General features: G+C 39.2%; 2 protein-coding genes across 2 annotated transcripts in view; one reads left to right on the plus strand and one right to left on the minus strand.

The window, feature by feature from the left end:
• Positions 1-230, plus strand: part of LOC130085695 (cdc42 effector protein 3) — a 7,293-nt gene extending 7,063 nt beyond the window's left edge. The window contains exon 2 of the mRNA XM_056251608.1: positions 1-230. This exon is cut by the window's left edge and continues 719 nt beyond it. The gene's annotated coding sequence lies outside the window, so the exon portion shown is untranslated.
• The window catches only part of dnajc17 (DnaJ (Hsp40) homolog, subfamily C, member 17), a 79,555-nt gene that overhangs the window by 21,472 nt on the left and 43,335 nt on the right, over positions 1-14,748 (minus strand). The window lies entirely within an intron of this gene.

The raw sequence follows: 14,748 nt of genomic DNA on the forward strand, positions 1-14,748 counted from the left end.
TGTGCTGCAGGTGATGGAGAAAGTCCAGCTATAGCTCTGTGTGTGTGTGTGTGTGTGTGTGTGTGTGTGTGTGTGTGTGTGACTGGATCTGGGACCCTCGATACTGGACTCTGTGCTGCAGGTGATGGAGAAAGTCCAGCTATAGCTGTGTGTGTGTGTGTGTGTGTGTGTGTGTGTGTGTGTGTGTGTGTGTGTGTGTGTGTGTGTGTGTGTGTGTGTGTGTCACTGGATCTGGGGGACTGAGGTGCTGGAGAAAGTCCAGCTATAGCTGTGTGTGTGTGTGTGTTTGCCACTGGATCTGGGACCCTATATATAGTCCAGCTATAGCTGTGTGTGTGTGTGTGTGTGCCACTGGATCTGGGACCCTATATATAGTTCAGCTATAGCTGTGTGTGTGTGTGTGTGCCACTGGATCTGGGACCCTATATATAGTCCAGCTATAGCTGTGTGTGTGTGTGTGTGTGCCACTGGATCTGGGACCCTATATATAGTTCAGCTATAGCTGTGTGTGTGTGTGTGTGCCACTGGATCTGGGACCCTATATATAGTCCAGCTATAGCTGTGTGTGTGTGTGTGTGTGTGTGTGTGTGTGTGTGTGTGTGTGTGTGTGTGTGTGTGTGTGTGTGTGTGTGTGTGTGTGTGTGTGTGTGTGTCACTGGATCTGGGACCCTATATATAGTTCAGCTATAGCTGTGTGTGTGTGTGTGTGTCACTGGATCTGGGACCCTATATATAGTTCAGCTATAGCTGTGTGTGTGTGTGTGTGTGTGTGTGAGTGCCACTGGATCTGGGACCCTATATATAGTCCAGCTATAGCTGTGAACTCTTGTCGCCTGTCGTAAAAGCATCAGGTGTGTGTGATCAACAGTGTGTGTGTGTGTGTGTTCAACATCTGAACTCTGAACTTCGTATCACTCAACGAAGCTATTCCTCTTGGAAATGTACGATTAGTTTCAGAATGTACCCTTTTTTTGAATGAAGTGTGGACTGTGTCGCTGTGTAACGGAGGTGATGTCCACTATCTGCAGCGTTAGTTAATGTGTGCTGAAGTCTGGCTAATAATCACACAGACTTAAATCAGCACTTCAAACTGAGATTTCCTCGTTTGCTTTCTGAGCCTCACTCTGATCAGTGCATGTTTAAAACATTGTGTTTACACATCACCACTGGATCTACCAGTGGAGGGAAACAACAGTAATTCCTAAATAAAATAATGTTTTAATAAAAATGTATGTATTTATTTGTGTACCTATATGCATATTAAAATATATATAAAAAAATAAATTCCCCCACAGAATGCAATAAAATCAGTCCATGTATGATGTATAGGCTAAAAGATCAACGAGGCTTATAAAAATATAAAGGCAATTAAGAAAATAGAACTGAATATTTACAATCAACAATTGAGAAAAAAATATTTATTTGAAATGTTAAAATATTTAAAATATTACAAAAATAGTACTATTAATAATAATCATTAATCACTGCTAAGAAATCAATAAGGCTTTTAGCAATTAAAATATAATATAAAATATAAAAATCTTTAACCGTAATTAAGAAAAGAAAATTCTAAATTCAATAATTTTACAAAATATAATATTAAATATTAAAATAAATTATTAGCATGTGTGTGTGTGTGTGTGTGTGTGTGTGTGTGTGAGTGAGTGTCTGTGTGTGTGTGAGTGTCTGTGTGTGTGTGTGCGTGTGTGTGAGTGTGAGTGTGTGTGTGTGAGTCTGTGTGTGTGAGAGTGTCTGTGTGTGTGTCTGTGTGTGTGAGTCTGTGTGTGTGAGAGTGTCTGTGTGTGTGTGCGTGTGTGAGTGTGTGAGTCTGTGTGTGTGAGAGTGTCTGTGTGTGTGAGTCTGTGTGTGAGAGTGTCTGTGTGTGTGTGAGTCTGTGTGTGTGAGAGTGTCTGTGTGTGTGTCTGTGTGTGTGAGTCTGTGTGTGAGAGTGTCTGTGTGTGTGAGTCTGTGTGTGAGAGTGTCTGTGTGTGTGAGAGTGTCTGTGTGTGTGTCTGTGTGTGTGAGTCTGTGTGTGAGAGTGTCTGTGTGCGTGTGTGTGCGTGTGTGTGTGTGTGTGAGAGTGTCTGTGTGTGTGTCTGTGTGTGTGAGTCTGTGTGTGTGAGAGTGTCTGTGTGTGTGTGTGTGTGTGTGTGTGTGTGTGTGAGTCTGTGTGTGTGAGAGTGTCTGTGTGTGTGTGTGAGTCTGTGTGTGTGAGAGTGTCTGTGTGTGTGTGTGTGTGTGTGTGTGTGTGTGTGTGTGTGTGTGTGTGTGTGTGTGTGTGTGTGTGTGTGTGTGTGTGTGTGTGTGTGTGTGTGTGTGTGTGCGTGTGTGTGCGTGTGAGTCTGTGTGAGTCTGTGTGTGTGAGAGTGTCTGTGTGTGTGTCTGTGTGTGTGAGTCTGTGTGTGTGAGAGTGTCTGTGTGTGTGTCTGTGTGTGTGAGAGTGTCTGTGTGTGTGTGCGCACACGCACACAGACAATGTTGAAAATCTAAATGAATCCAACCTGAGGTGATGCATCAGTCTAAATTTTAACTACAGGTCTAATGAGTCGACTCGCTCCTGTTGGCTCAGCTAAGCACAAATTAGACTTTAAAACCATTGATGAACACAAACGTGAGAGAGAAGGAGAGAGAGAGAGAGAGAGAGAGAGAGAGAGAGAGAGAGAGAGAGAGAGAGAGAGAGAGAGAGAGAGAGAGAGCTCGGGTTACACGTCCAAACTGTTGCTATTTCTGTAGCAAAACCAGCGCAGCGTTTTCTCCTGTCAGCTGGAGAAGTGAGGGAACGTGATACTTCCACATGTGTGAGGATTAAACACTGCCTGCTGAACTAACACACACTCGCTCGGCTGCTGGGAATCATGCCTGATACACAGGTAACATGACAATATATCATCGGAGAGAATAACGACGAATGTCTATAGCAAGTGCGATAATCAGCATCAATGATATAAAGTCTCCCTGTAGTCAATCAATTTAACTCATATTTGATCACCAAAATTACATATTTAAAACCGTAAAAATGTCTTCATGCCTTAAAATATCTCGAATGTAACTCGACACCCTTCCCTCATTTAATATGCGTGGTTCTATTAATATGCAAATGAGCCCCGCCTCCACTCACTCACTCAGCTCAGAGATCCACTGGTTGACGATCACACGTTGATCTGATTGGTTACAAGGTCGTTTGTGACGTCAGAAACACCAGCGATTTCAAACCGTGTTTTTGAGACTGTCTTTGGTTCACTGCAGTTTTAAGGAGGAAATACTCAGCAATGCTGTCGACTTATGAACTTACACATGGTTTGTCACAAATCTGTGCTGCCCGACTAGAGAAAACAGAGGAAAACGACTGTTGTCTTCACTTTCGCCAACTGGTAAGAAAACTTCAACACCCATAATGCACTGGGAATGATGTCGTCCAAGGCCACTCCCACCAGTCTGCTATGGAAACGTCTAATAAAATAAATTTATTTCAACTTTTAGTTTATTAAAGTAACTAAACTAAGTAACTAAAATGTTTTTATGGTCTTGGTTTTAGTTAACGATAATAACCCAGTTTCTTCACATCATGGTTTTGGCCAAGAATTGGTTCAAAATACACAACATTTAACATGGATCAAAAAAGTTTGTCTTAAGACAAGAACGGCTATTGCTCAAAATTCATAAGTAACTTTGATGAAAGGTTTTGATCCACTTCAAATGTTGACTAATGTATAGATCTAGCAGAAATATGTTCAGAAAATATATAAAAAAATTAAAAATTTGGATTTAGATTTATCGGCAAATATATCGGTTATCAGTTTTAAAATATAAAAAAATTATCGGTTATCGGTTTTAAAATATAAAAAAATTATCGGTTATCGGTTTTAAAATATAAAAAAAATTATCGGTTATCGGTATCGGCCAAAATATTCATATTGGTGCATCCCTAATGTAAACGAACCAAAAACAGGAAATGATGTCACAAGAAAAGGGCAGAATGCTCAAGAATGCCTGTTTTTTAGTCGTTGTTTTGACTCGTTTACACATTTTTAAGCTCTTCATGAGTTTATGAGGACAAAATACCATCATATGAAGCCTACGCACACACACAACGAGCACATTTAGCACAGCGCACAACACTGATCTGGATGTGCGGTAAGATCTGTCATGAAACATACGTAATAAAAGCTTGTGAACATATCTTTATGCCTTTAGGTTCGGTGTTAAATTGTGAATTTGACCTGTATCTAGCCGAAATATGTTCCGAAAAGAGTTCAAGAATAACATGCTTTATTATTGCAGGGGAACTGGATGTACTTTCAAAATATGAGTTATACTTTGTTAATAAATGCTAGGCCATACAAATCTCAATCAATCAAAGCGAAAGGAGAATGAAAGAAAAATAAACCTGAAGGATTTGAAAAGCATGGAAAAAGCATGAGGAATATTTCTCCGGTCACGTCAGAGACGCACGGCAGACGGGGGAGATCCTCGTTCTCTTATTCTTGACATTAAAACAATGGACATCGTCCAATAAGTCATAAGCAGAAACTCCTATTCCTGAGCTTTAGCCGACTTTCAGAAGCGTAACGCACGCTATGAGCTGTTCATCATCAAAACCAGCCCGTTCCCGTCACAAACTACAACACGCGCTAGAAAAGATGAGAGAAATCCTCTCACTATCGCATCTGGAAGCACTTACACCCCGAGTATCAGAAGAGTATCATGAGAAATATAAACAAAGGGCTTTAATATATTGTTTTGACAACTCCAGCATTCCTTTCATTACCATAATTACGTCTGACAGTGTCTCCAAGCGCTACTGAACACACACACACACTTCAGATCAATCTGACACCGCTGATGAAACACTGGCTTCTGTCAGAATGCATTATCAGTATAAAATACTCACAGATTCGTAGTAATTCAAGGACAGACTCATTAAATGAACTGCAAACTCCTAAACGGTTGACACTGAAAGCCACAACAACAACAACGATAAAATCGCTGGGATATGATTTTGGCCGTGAAGCATATTAATAGTAGTAATTCGTAGTATTATGTAAATACTCTGGTAATCATTCATTCAGTTTGTAAAGATTTTCACACTGCCTTTAACCCTGAGATAAAGCCTTTCTACTCTTACCCCGGAGTAAAGCGAAGGCTTACACTAATATTCAACCGCTTTTAATTCGCCTTTGGCTAAGCCCCGCCCCCCTTAGTTACTGTTGCTACGTCCGACAAACAAACTTCATCTGGGCTCTGGTATCAACATGGCGTATGCTGTGACAGCTCTTCCTGCTGAACTTTTATCAAACTTTTAAAAAGCAGCAAATAAAGTGTCCGATAGAAGTAGGCAAAAGCGGCTGCAATATACGCTCGAAGGCTATATTCACGACATACAGGTGAAACGCACAAGGCATCCAAATAGAGGCAAACACATACCGGTCACAGTCAAAAAATGACCCACCGCATATCCTACTAATGGAGACGGAGGCTGGGACTAACAATATCAAGGAGCAACACTGTTCATGCAGAGCTGGGTAGGTCTCTATTCACTTCTATAATCGTTATTACAAAGCAAACGGACTACGCGAGTATAACGTTGTATTATTAGCAGCGTGTGCTAGACAACACTTGTCAGGATTTGACTTCGGTTTGGGAAGGGAAAAAAGCGCACACCCCCCTCCAACCTCTCTGGGAAACGCGTATCTGTGTTACAAATGCCCCAGGCACAACGTTTAACCATATTTTTGATAAAATTACGACGGTAATAATAGCCGGCCGAGCAGGGCCGGATTAACCATTAGGGCAACTGGGCACTTGCCCAGGGGCCCACGACATCTAAGGGGCCCTGGGCACCAGGGGCGGAGTGGCAATCGCGAGAGTCGGGAGTTTCCCCGGTGGGCCGGTAGTGTTTCGAGGCCGCGAGGGCCGGTCTGATAAAATGTATTCATTGCAAGTTCGCCATGCCCACTTGTGGCCAAAGCGAGGGGAAGAAAAAATATATTTTAGATAACGGAGCGTATATTTGCACTAAGTGCCTGTCTTTTCAGCAAAAAGACGCCCGTCACGGAATAGCTGCAGTGGCGTAGGTCGTAACGCGTGTAGTGCTTGAAAGCAGCTTTTGATGCGCTCGACCTGAGTTCGAATCCGCCTTTTGCCGAACTCTCTCTTCTCCCTTTTCCCAACACATATGAGATGTAAAATGTATAACCTAACATAAAGGTCTCTAGCGTTATATTTGGCCAACGAACTAAAATCGAAACCATGATATGGCTTTGTGCCTTTATAAAACAGCACAAGACTTTAAGAATAGGCATCCTGTGTGTGCTGGGTGATTTAAAGAAAAGTGCGCTCTTTGCTCACGCGATCAGCATGGTTATCTGGTGTTTTCTCCGAAATAAAAGCTCAAGGGTTTATTTCTTGCAATTGAAGAAATACTTGCAATTGAAGAATTAGGACAAAAGTATTTAAATTTTCCTGTATTATAGTGTAATGTAGACTAAAATATACTTTTGAAATATTCATTTTCATTTATAGTACATTTATAGGCTATATTATGGATTTTACGTCATAGGAATAATTATATAAATCATTATTACATTATTATAATAATTGTTTGGCATCCTAAAACACCATTGATAATGTAATGTAGACTGAGACTCTCATAACTAAAAAGATGTTTGAGCCCTGGTCCAAGTCAATGCTTTTTCTTTGTTCAACGAGCAGTTCATGGGTTGAAGCTCTTAATTTTGATCTCTCAGAGAGCACCAGATTGATGCATTTAACCTTAAAATGTACAAAATTTTCTTGCGGGGGAGCATGCCCCCGAACCCCCCTAGAGGCCTGCGGCCGAGACCAAAAATATGAGACGTCTGTGTTAAAGTCAATGGAGCGCTGTGAAAAAGTGTTGGACCTCGTTCTTGGCTGCGCTGTGATTGGTCAATCTACATTCTAGGGTTAGCCAAAGGCGAATTGCGGATTAAATAACATTATTTAACACGACTGTAAATGAGAACATTATAATTGTGTGTTTGGGTCGTGGCTTTTAATAGTGAGACTTTTGTTTTTGTAATCAGGCTCTCAAAAATTATAAAAATTTGGATTTTGATTTATCGGCAAATATATCGGTTATCGGCTTTTAAATATACAAAATTATCGGTTATCGGTATCATATTGGTGCATCCCTAACGTAAACGAACCAAAAACAGGAAATGATGTCACAAGAAAAGGGCAGAATGCTCAAGAATGCCTGTTTTTTAGTCGTTGTTTTGACTCGTTTACACATTTTTAAGCTCTTCATGAGTTTATGAGGACAAAATACCATCATATGAAGCCTACGCACACACACAACGAGCACATTTAGCACAGCGCACAACACTGATCTGGATGTGCGGTAAGATCTGTCATGAAACATACGTAATAAAAGCTTGTGAACATATCTTTATGCCTTTAGGTTCGGTGTTAAATTGTGAATTTGAACGCTAAGCGCACCAGGACTAAATGTTTTTTTTTGGTAACACTTTACAATAAGGTTCATTAGTTAATGTATTAACTAGCAATACATTTGTTACAGCATTAATCTTTGTTAATGTTAGCTAATAAAAATAGAGCTGTTAATTGTTTGTTCACAGTGCATTATCTAATGTTAACAAATAAAACCTTTGATTTTAATAACATATTAGTAAATGTTGGAATTAATATAGATTAATTAATGCTGTAGAAGTATTGTTCATGTTAACTAAGGTGGTTAACTAATGTTAACTAATGAACCTTATTGTAAAGTGTTACCGTTTTCGTTTGTTTTTTTTGTTCCTGACCAAACGAACCGAACTACAAGTGTGAACACACACCCCAAGAAAAAAGGTTTGTTTAAGAACAACTGATCACTGAACGGTGGAAAACGGTTCTTCTGTTGGCGAAAAAAACATTATTTTTAAGAGTGTAGCAGAAAAACTCAAGAATCCCATCATAAATGCATTATGATTAAACTAATAATATCCCTCCTCATCTAAAAACCAGCGTTCTCACCACAAACTAACACAGGTCAGCTTCCCCATCCAGCACTAAGATCCCGCTGGCCTTCCCAGAAATCCCTCTGTCAGGGGAACGAGAGCAAACCTGCGGCTGCCAAGAGCCAAACACGACCCGCAAATGAATTTATTTTGGGCAAGAATGAATGTTTCAGTCAAGGTCTACAGATATGGCTGAAAAAGGAAAACTCCCCGAAATAGTCGATCCATCTGGTTCATGTTGTGTCTGGCAGGAACGCTGATGCATGTGACAGCAAAGAAAAACAGACGTTTCTCAGACACACTGAGTTTGCACTTTTATCTCGCTGAAACAACACGCGTAGATCACCGGGAGAGAGATCGCCGTGATTTACGAGCAAATGTGCTGGGAAGAGCGTTTACGCAACAATCCTCGTTTCTCCCAATGCAAACTGACATGTGTAATCCCAAACGGACAAGAGGAGGGAAGCTACTGGGAACGAATCTATTAGTTTCTAACACGTTCACTTACTTATGTAAAGAACGTCGAGTGCTTTTAGTCAAGCCAATATTTTGAGTGTGTGAAGACCCTAAATTGTGCATTTCTGCTGAACAAGATGATTTCTGTTATGGTATGAGAAGTACAAACATAGTGCACACTCCAAAAACCTCTTATTATTAGTCATTTATTATTTCACAGTCCAGGGAGTTTCACAACCTTCATATATCACGCAACCCCTGAGAGTTTATCACTGCTCTGAGACACGAACCCCAAGAACTACAGACGTGAAACTAAATACAATCCAAATAATGTAGATTTATTGTCAGAGCCGTGTGGAGGGAACGATTAAAGGCCAGAAAACTCGACAGGAGAAAGTCCTGCTCTGGCTTACACGGGATAATCATATACATTCAGATGTTAATTATAAAAAATGGTCATGTTAGGAATCAATGATTGTTAATCTAAAGAAAATCATGGTCGATTTATTATCACATTAGCATAATTTCCCCCCAAAAATTACTTTACAGTGCAAAAGCAACATATCTTAATTTTTCAAATATTCCTTAAATTAATAATAATAATAATAATTTAAGTAAACAGCCCTAATTTAAGTAATTACTTAATTTCAGCCAGTGTTAATTTGGCATCCTTGAGATTCTATTATAGATTTCTATTACTAGTTTTTATTTGTGTAATTTTTTTTATGTTTATGTCTTTTTTATTAGTTTTTAAAAAAATATGTCAGTATAGTTTTTATTAATATTTAGTTATTTTAGTCCATCAAGTTAAATAAATGAAAATGAGAAATATTGCCTATAATAAAATAAAATAATTTTAAACGGAGCCCTGCACATGACATGTGGAATATATATATATATATATATTATATTGTGGCCACGATTTACTAATTCATTCCTTGGTTTTAAGTAAATCATGCCACGATTTAATAATTTGTTTCCTTGTTTTACTAAATCATGCGCATGATGATATAATTAGTTCCCTCTTATTACTAAATCGTGATTCTTTCATTCGTTTTACATAATCGTGTGCAGAGTATCCTAATTTATTACCTCCTTTTACATAATCGTGAGCACAATATCATAATTCGTTCTCTCGTTTTACTAAATTGTGCGCATGTCATGATATTCTAATTCGTTCCGTTTTACTAAATCGTGTATAACAAACAATGCTATATAACCAGAACAATCACTAATACTGAGATTCATCCTGAGCTCAAACACAGCTGCATCAAGCCCCTGAGATGTGTGTGTGTGTGTGTGTGTGTGTGTGTGTGTGTGTGTGTGTGTGTGTGTGTGTGTGTGTGTGTGTCTGTGTGTGTGTATGGTCACCACCCGATCTCAGTCCACCCGAGAGCGAAAGCAAGCTGCAGAAAGTCCCTCATCACTAAAACCAGATCTGGTCTGAAGCATCGCTGCCTTCCCAGAATCCCCCACGGTTTAACACCTCGGAGAGAGCGATTGTGTGTCTGCGCTCCTGCACAATCACAGCTGCGTTTAGAGGAATTATGGGATGCTGAAGGGCTCGGCCAGGGGTGTGTTTCCCAAAAACATCATTAGACAACTATGGTCAAGAGTTATCAGCCGTTAAACGAGTCGGTGTTTCCCGAACACATCGTTCTAACGAACATTCGCAAACGGCATCGCAGAGGTGTGTGTGTGAGCGACAGATCTCCTGTGTTTAGAAGCAGTTTCTAGATTGCATGACGTGTGGACTCAATATATCCTGATCTTGAGCAAAACAAGCAAGCTGACATTCAGTGCAACCTGTGTCTTTTATTAAGAAAACATACGAATGTCATTTACGTCTTTTAGTTTGTCGAGATTTAAAGCGTCGGTTTTAGTATTAATTTGATCTCAAATTATTCATTAACAGTAGTTATTACTCCTCCACATGCGTGACATCATTAACAAGCGTGGTTGAACGACCGATTTGTGACAATATGGTTTCGGGAAACAGTCGTGACTAGCTAGATGATCTCTCCCACGATGTATCGTACTATCCACCTTATTCTGCTCTAAACAATGCGCGCCGCCATGACAACGACTCCGGTTGCCTACTTCCGGTTCGTACTGTATTAGCAGTGAGAGAATGAGTTCAGGCTCTACGTGTGCTGTTGTTGGTTGTTTTAACAATTCAAAGAAGATAAAAAAAACTTTTTAGAAACTGGGTGCTTTGAGCATAAGATAAAAAGGAGAGAATGCTCTTATCTTCTTATCAGCTACATTCAATGCCAGAGAGTAGACGTTTAGTTAGCTACGCTAAAACTGAAGCATCCAACGAAAAAGGTGTATGTCTCCCCGCACCACTTTGTTGACGAACGCCTAATACGTTAACAGTAGGGATGGGCATTTCAAGCAAAAATATAATCGAAGATCGCTGGGTATTATTCAATTATTATTCGAAATTCGCACCCCTCCATCACATCACACACACATGATGCATGTATAGGCTATAAGCTACACACCAGAGCACATGAGCAAAGCGAGCAGTGATGCTTAAATATAAGTAAAAAAAAACTTTAAAAAAAAAAACTAAACATACGTTTTATATTTAAGTTTCACAATATAATGTTTTTTTTTTATTTCATCTATGTTGATTATATGAAAAGGGAACCGCATGGGATGAGTCAGATAATAAGATGCCCAATATATCGGAAAACATTTGGAATGGCTCAGACATGATTTTGACCACTTATTAAGTTTTGTTTTGTAGAAAGCCTTTCTTTAAAAGTGAATTTCGTTTAGTATAAATTGTATCTTCATTTTAATCAATGTTTTATCAACAAATTGCCTGGAATACTAATTAATAAGAAGCAAATATAGTAGATAACGGAGGCGCGGGAACTGGAGCGCGTCTTATTAATCAACGAAACTCAGCGTAGGCTATAAGTTACTTGCCTCACATACATGAGAAGTATATCTAAAGAAAGCTTGAAATGTGTACTTTTAAACAAAATAATTAAAAACGAGCCAAAATGGGCTGCTCTCTGCTTATGTATAGGTTAATTCGTATGAAGTGTGCATTTCTCTAGATAGGCGCGTTCTCTACTGCGAACATGGCGAGTCAGCATCATCAAATTTATCTTTGCAGTCGACACTTACAGAAAACACTAGTTTATTAATAAACAATTCAAATGTTTCATGCATAATCATTACTTTTGCCGTTTTTTTGTGGCAAGCTTTATGCGTGCGTTGAGATGCAGAATAGTCAATATATTACGAAAACGCCCATTATGGTTTAGCATTCTCTCCCATATAGTATACATAACTTCCAACCCAACTTCAGTCGTGCACGGGCAGGGGAGCTCTACTTATTTGACATATTTTCTAACCAGCACATCACTGCGGCGTTCTGAGCGAGCGACGCTTAATCTTCATAAAGCTTCGAACCGGAAAAGGACAACCGGCTTCCGGTTCAAACCCGCTATGAATCATGGGTAAATTCGCTAACCAGGAAAAAGGTGGATAGTAGTGAACGAGTTACTGTACGCCGTTCGGGAAACACACTCCTGACCTCCAGTGACACGCCGTCTAATGTGTAATGTGAAAATGACCCTGTTTTCCTTCACTTGCCTTCAGAAACCTCCGGCCCGATGAAGCAATCGGCACTCAGCGTCCGTTGTCATAATAACATTCATACACATCATTCTGTTAAAATCCCAGAAAGTGGAGCATGATCCGCCCTAAACGAGGAACCTGGGGCATTAATGCAAGAGTTGAACAACAGCCAGACGCATTAAACCTGCTGAGGGTCTCTAATGACGGCTCACTACATCACACTTCATGTGTCAAGAGATTTACGCACTGCCTTGTTTAGAGTATTTCATTTCAGGGCTGCTAATGGCTATATATATAAAAGTACAAGTCACAAACTCAAACAACTAATGAGTTACACCAGTGTTCAAATGTTTGATGTCAGTCAGATTTTTGGAAAAAATTCTCTTTTGCTCACCATTTGATCAAATAACACAGTAAAAACAGTGAAATACTATTATTTATAATTTAAAATATGTGAATGTATTGTAAGATGTAATTTATTCCTGTGGTCAAAGCTGAATTTCCAGCATCATTACTCCAGTCTTCAGAGTCACATGACCAGACCCGGCGCCAGACACAAATTCACGGACGGGCATTAATTTTTTTCAGGGGGGCACAAATGAAAACAACCTCATTGCATCATAACAGAATCGATTATGATACTATGCAATGATCGATAGAGCATAATAATTATATAATAGGCTACTGACGCTAAAGGTACGTTTACACACTGCCTCCGCAAATTTCGATTTAATTTTTAAGTAGGTTTGAGAGGTGTTTTCAGGTCATCAGTGGGTGCTGTGAATTATTATTGAAAAAAAATTGGGCATGTTGTGTGGACCTCTGTCCCTAGGGGGGTTCGGGGGCATTCTCCCCCGCAAGAAAATTTTGTACATTTTAAGTTTAAATGCATCAATCTGGTGCACATTGAGAGCTCAAAATTAAGAGCTTCAACCGGCTTCGACCCATGAACTGTGCACATTGAACAAAGAAAAAGCATTGACTTGTACCTAAAGAGGGCTCAAACATCTTGTTAATTATAGTCTCAGTCTACATTACATCGTATTTTATATTAAGCTATAGAATAGGAAAATTACACTACTTTTGTCCTAATTTCTTCACTTGTAAGAAATAAACCCTTGAGCTTTTATTTAGGAGAAAACACAAGATCACCATGCTGATCGTGTGAGCAAGAGCGCACTTTTCTTTAAATCACGCAGCACAAACAGAATGGCTAACGTTACTTAATTAAAGTCTTGTGCTGTTTAGCCAAAAAAACGAAATATAATACCGAAAAAACTCGACATGTCAACAAAACATAAACATCTTCCCAAACACATATCAAGAAAACCTCGAAAGCAAAAACACTCATTCAAAGTAATACAACGTATTACGTATTCAGAATACAAATTATGAGTAGGCTAACAGTAGTCTCCACAGAGCATAAAATATTCATTTCATTTTATCTTTCGTGTTCGCATTTATGAGGAAAAAACAATGTTAGGACGTGAGCGCTCTGAAAGCGGCACTAAAAGATGCTTTAAAACTTTCACAGAGACATCAAACAGAAAGCAAAACCTTTCTTTAAAGTGAATTTCGTTTTGTATTAATTGTATCTTAATTTTAATCAATATTTCATCAACCAATTGCCTGGATGGATTTAATAAATAAGAAGTAAATATAGCAGACGATAATGACGAACCGGAGGCGCCAGCGCGTGAACTGGAGCTCGTCGCAATTGAACCGAAACTCAGTGTAGGTGTATAAGGTAGCCCGCCTCACAGACATGTCTACTTTTAAACAGAACAATTCAAAATGAAAGAAAACAGACTACAGACTGCTCCCTGCTCATGTAATCCGTATGAAATGTGCATTTCTCTATGGCGTTTGAACGAAACGTTTGAATGAATGACTCAAAGACTCGCTTAAAAAGGCCGCTATCACATGCATTTCCGCGCTCTCTATCGACAAACCAATCAATCCGTTTACAATTTAAAAAAATCAGACCAAACACATTTTTATTTTTATTCAGGAGTTATGTATATTCAAAAGGATAACTTTTGATAACAGTAGCCTATTGATAAAAAATATATTGTGCAAACAAGCAAGGACTGGTGGGACTTGAAGTGGAGTTGGTGAAGGGAGAGACTCGCTCAGGGCGGGCACTAGTGACTCACAGGGCGGGCCAGGCCCCCCAATGCCCGCCCATGGCGCCGGGACTGCACATGACCCTTCAGAAATCACTCTAATATGAGGATCTGATGCTCAAGAAACATTTATGATTATTATCAATGTTGAAAACAGTTTTTAAACAGATTATTTGATGAATAAAAGGTCATAAGAACAGCATTTGTTTAAAATAGAAATCTTTTTTAGCAAGATAAATGTCTTTACTGCAATAAAAAAAAAAGATATCTCAATATTTTCTGGGATTTTATCGATAACAATATTTAGACGATATTTTGCTCAGTGGTTTATTGGGTCTGACTCCTAAAGTTTTTGATATTCTTCATATTCTGTATTTTAAACAAGACAATGTTTAAAATAGTCCGAGTGACTACAGTGGCTCAACCTTAAGTTTATCAAGCGACGAGAATACTTTCTGTGCGCAAAAAACAAACAAAAATAATTACTTTATTCAACTCTTCATGTTCTTCTGTGTGGGCCTCGAGTGAGTTCACGTATCGTTATTTTTGTTTGTTTTTGCGCGCAAAAA

This window comes from Rhinichthys klamathensis, unplaced genomic scaffold, assembly GCF_029890125.1.
Source record: "Rhinichthys klamathensis goyatoka isolate OS25496 unplaced genomic scaffold, OSU_Roscu_1.1 h1tg000085l_1, whole genome shotgun sequence".
Classification (NCBI taxonomy): Eukaryota; Metazoa; Chordata; class Actinopteri; order Cypriniformes; family Leuciscidae; genus Rhinichthys; species Rhinichthys klamathensis.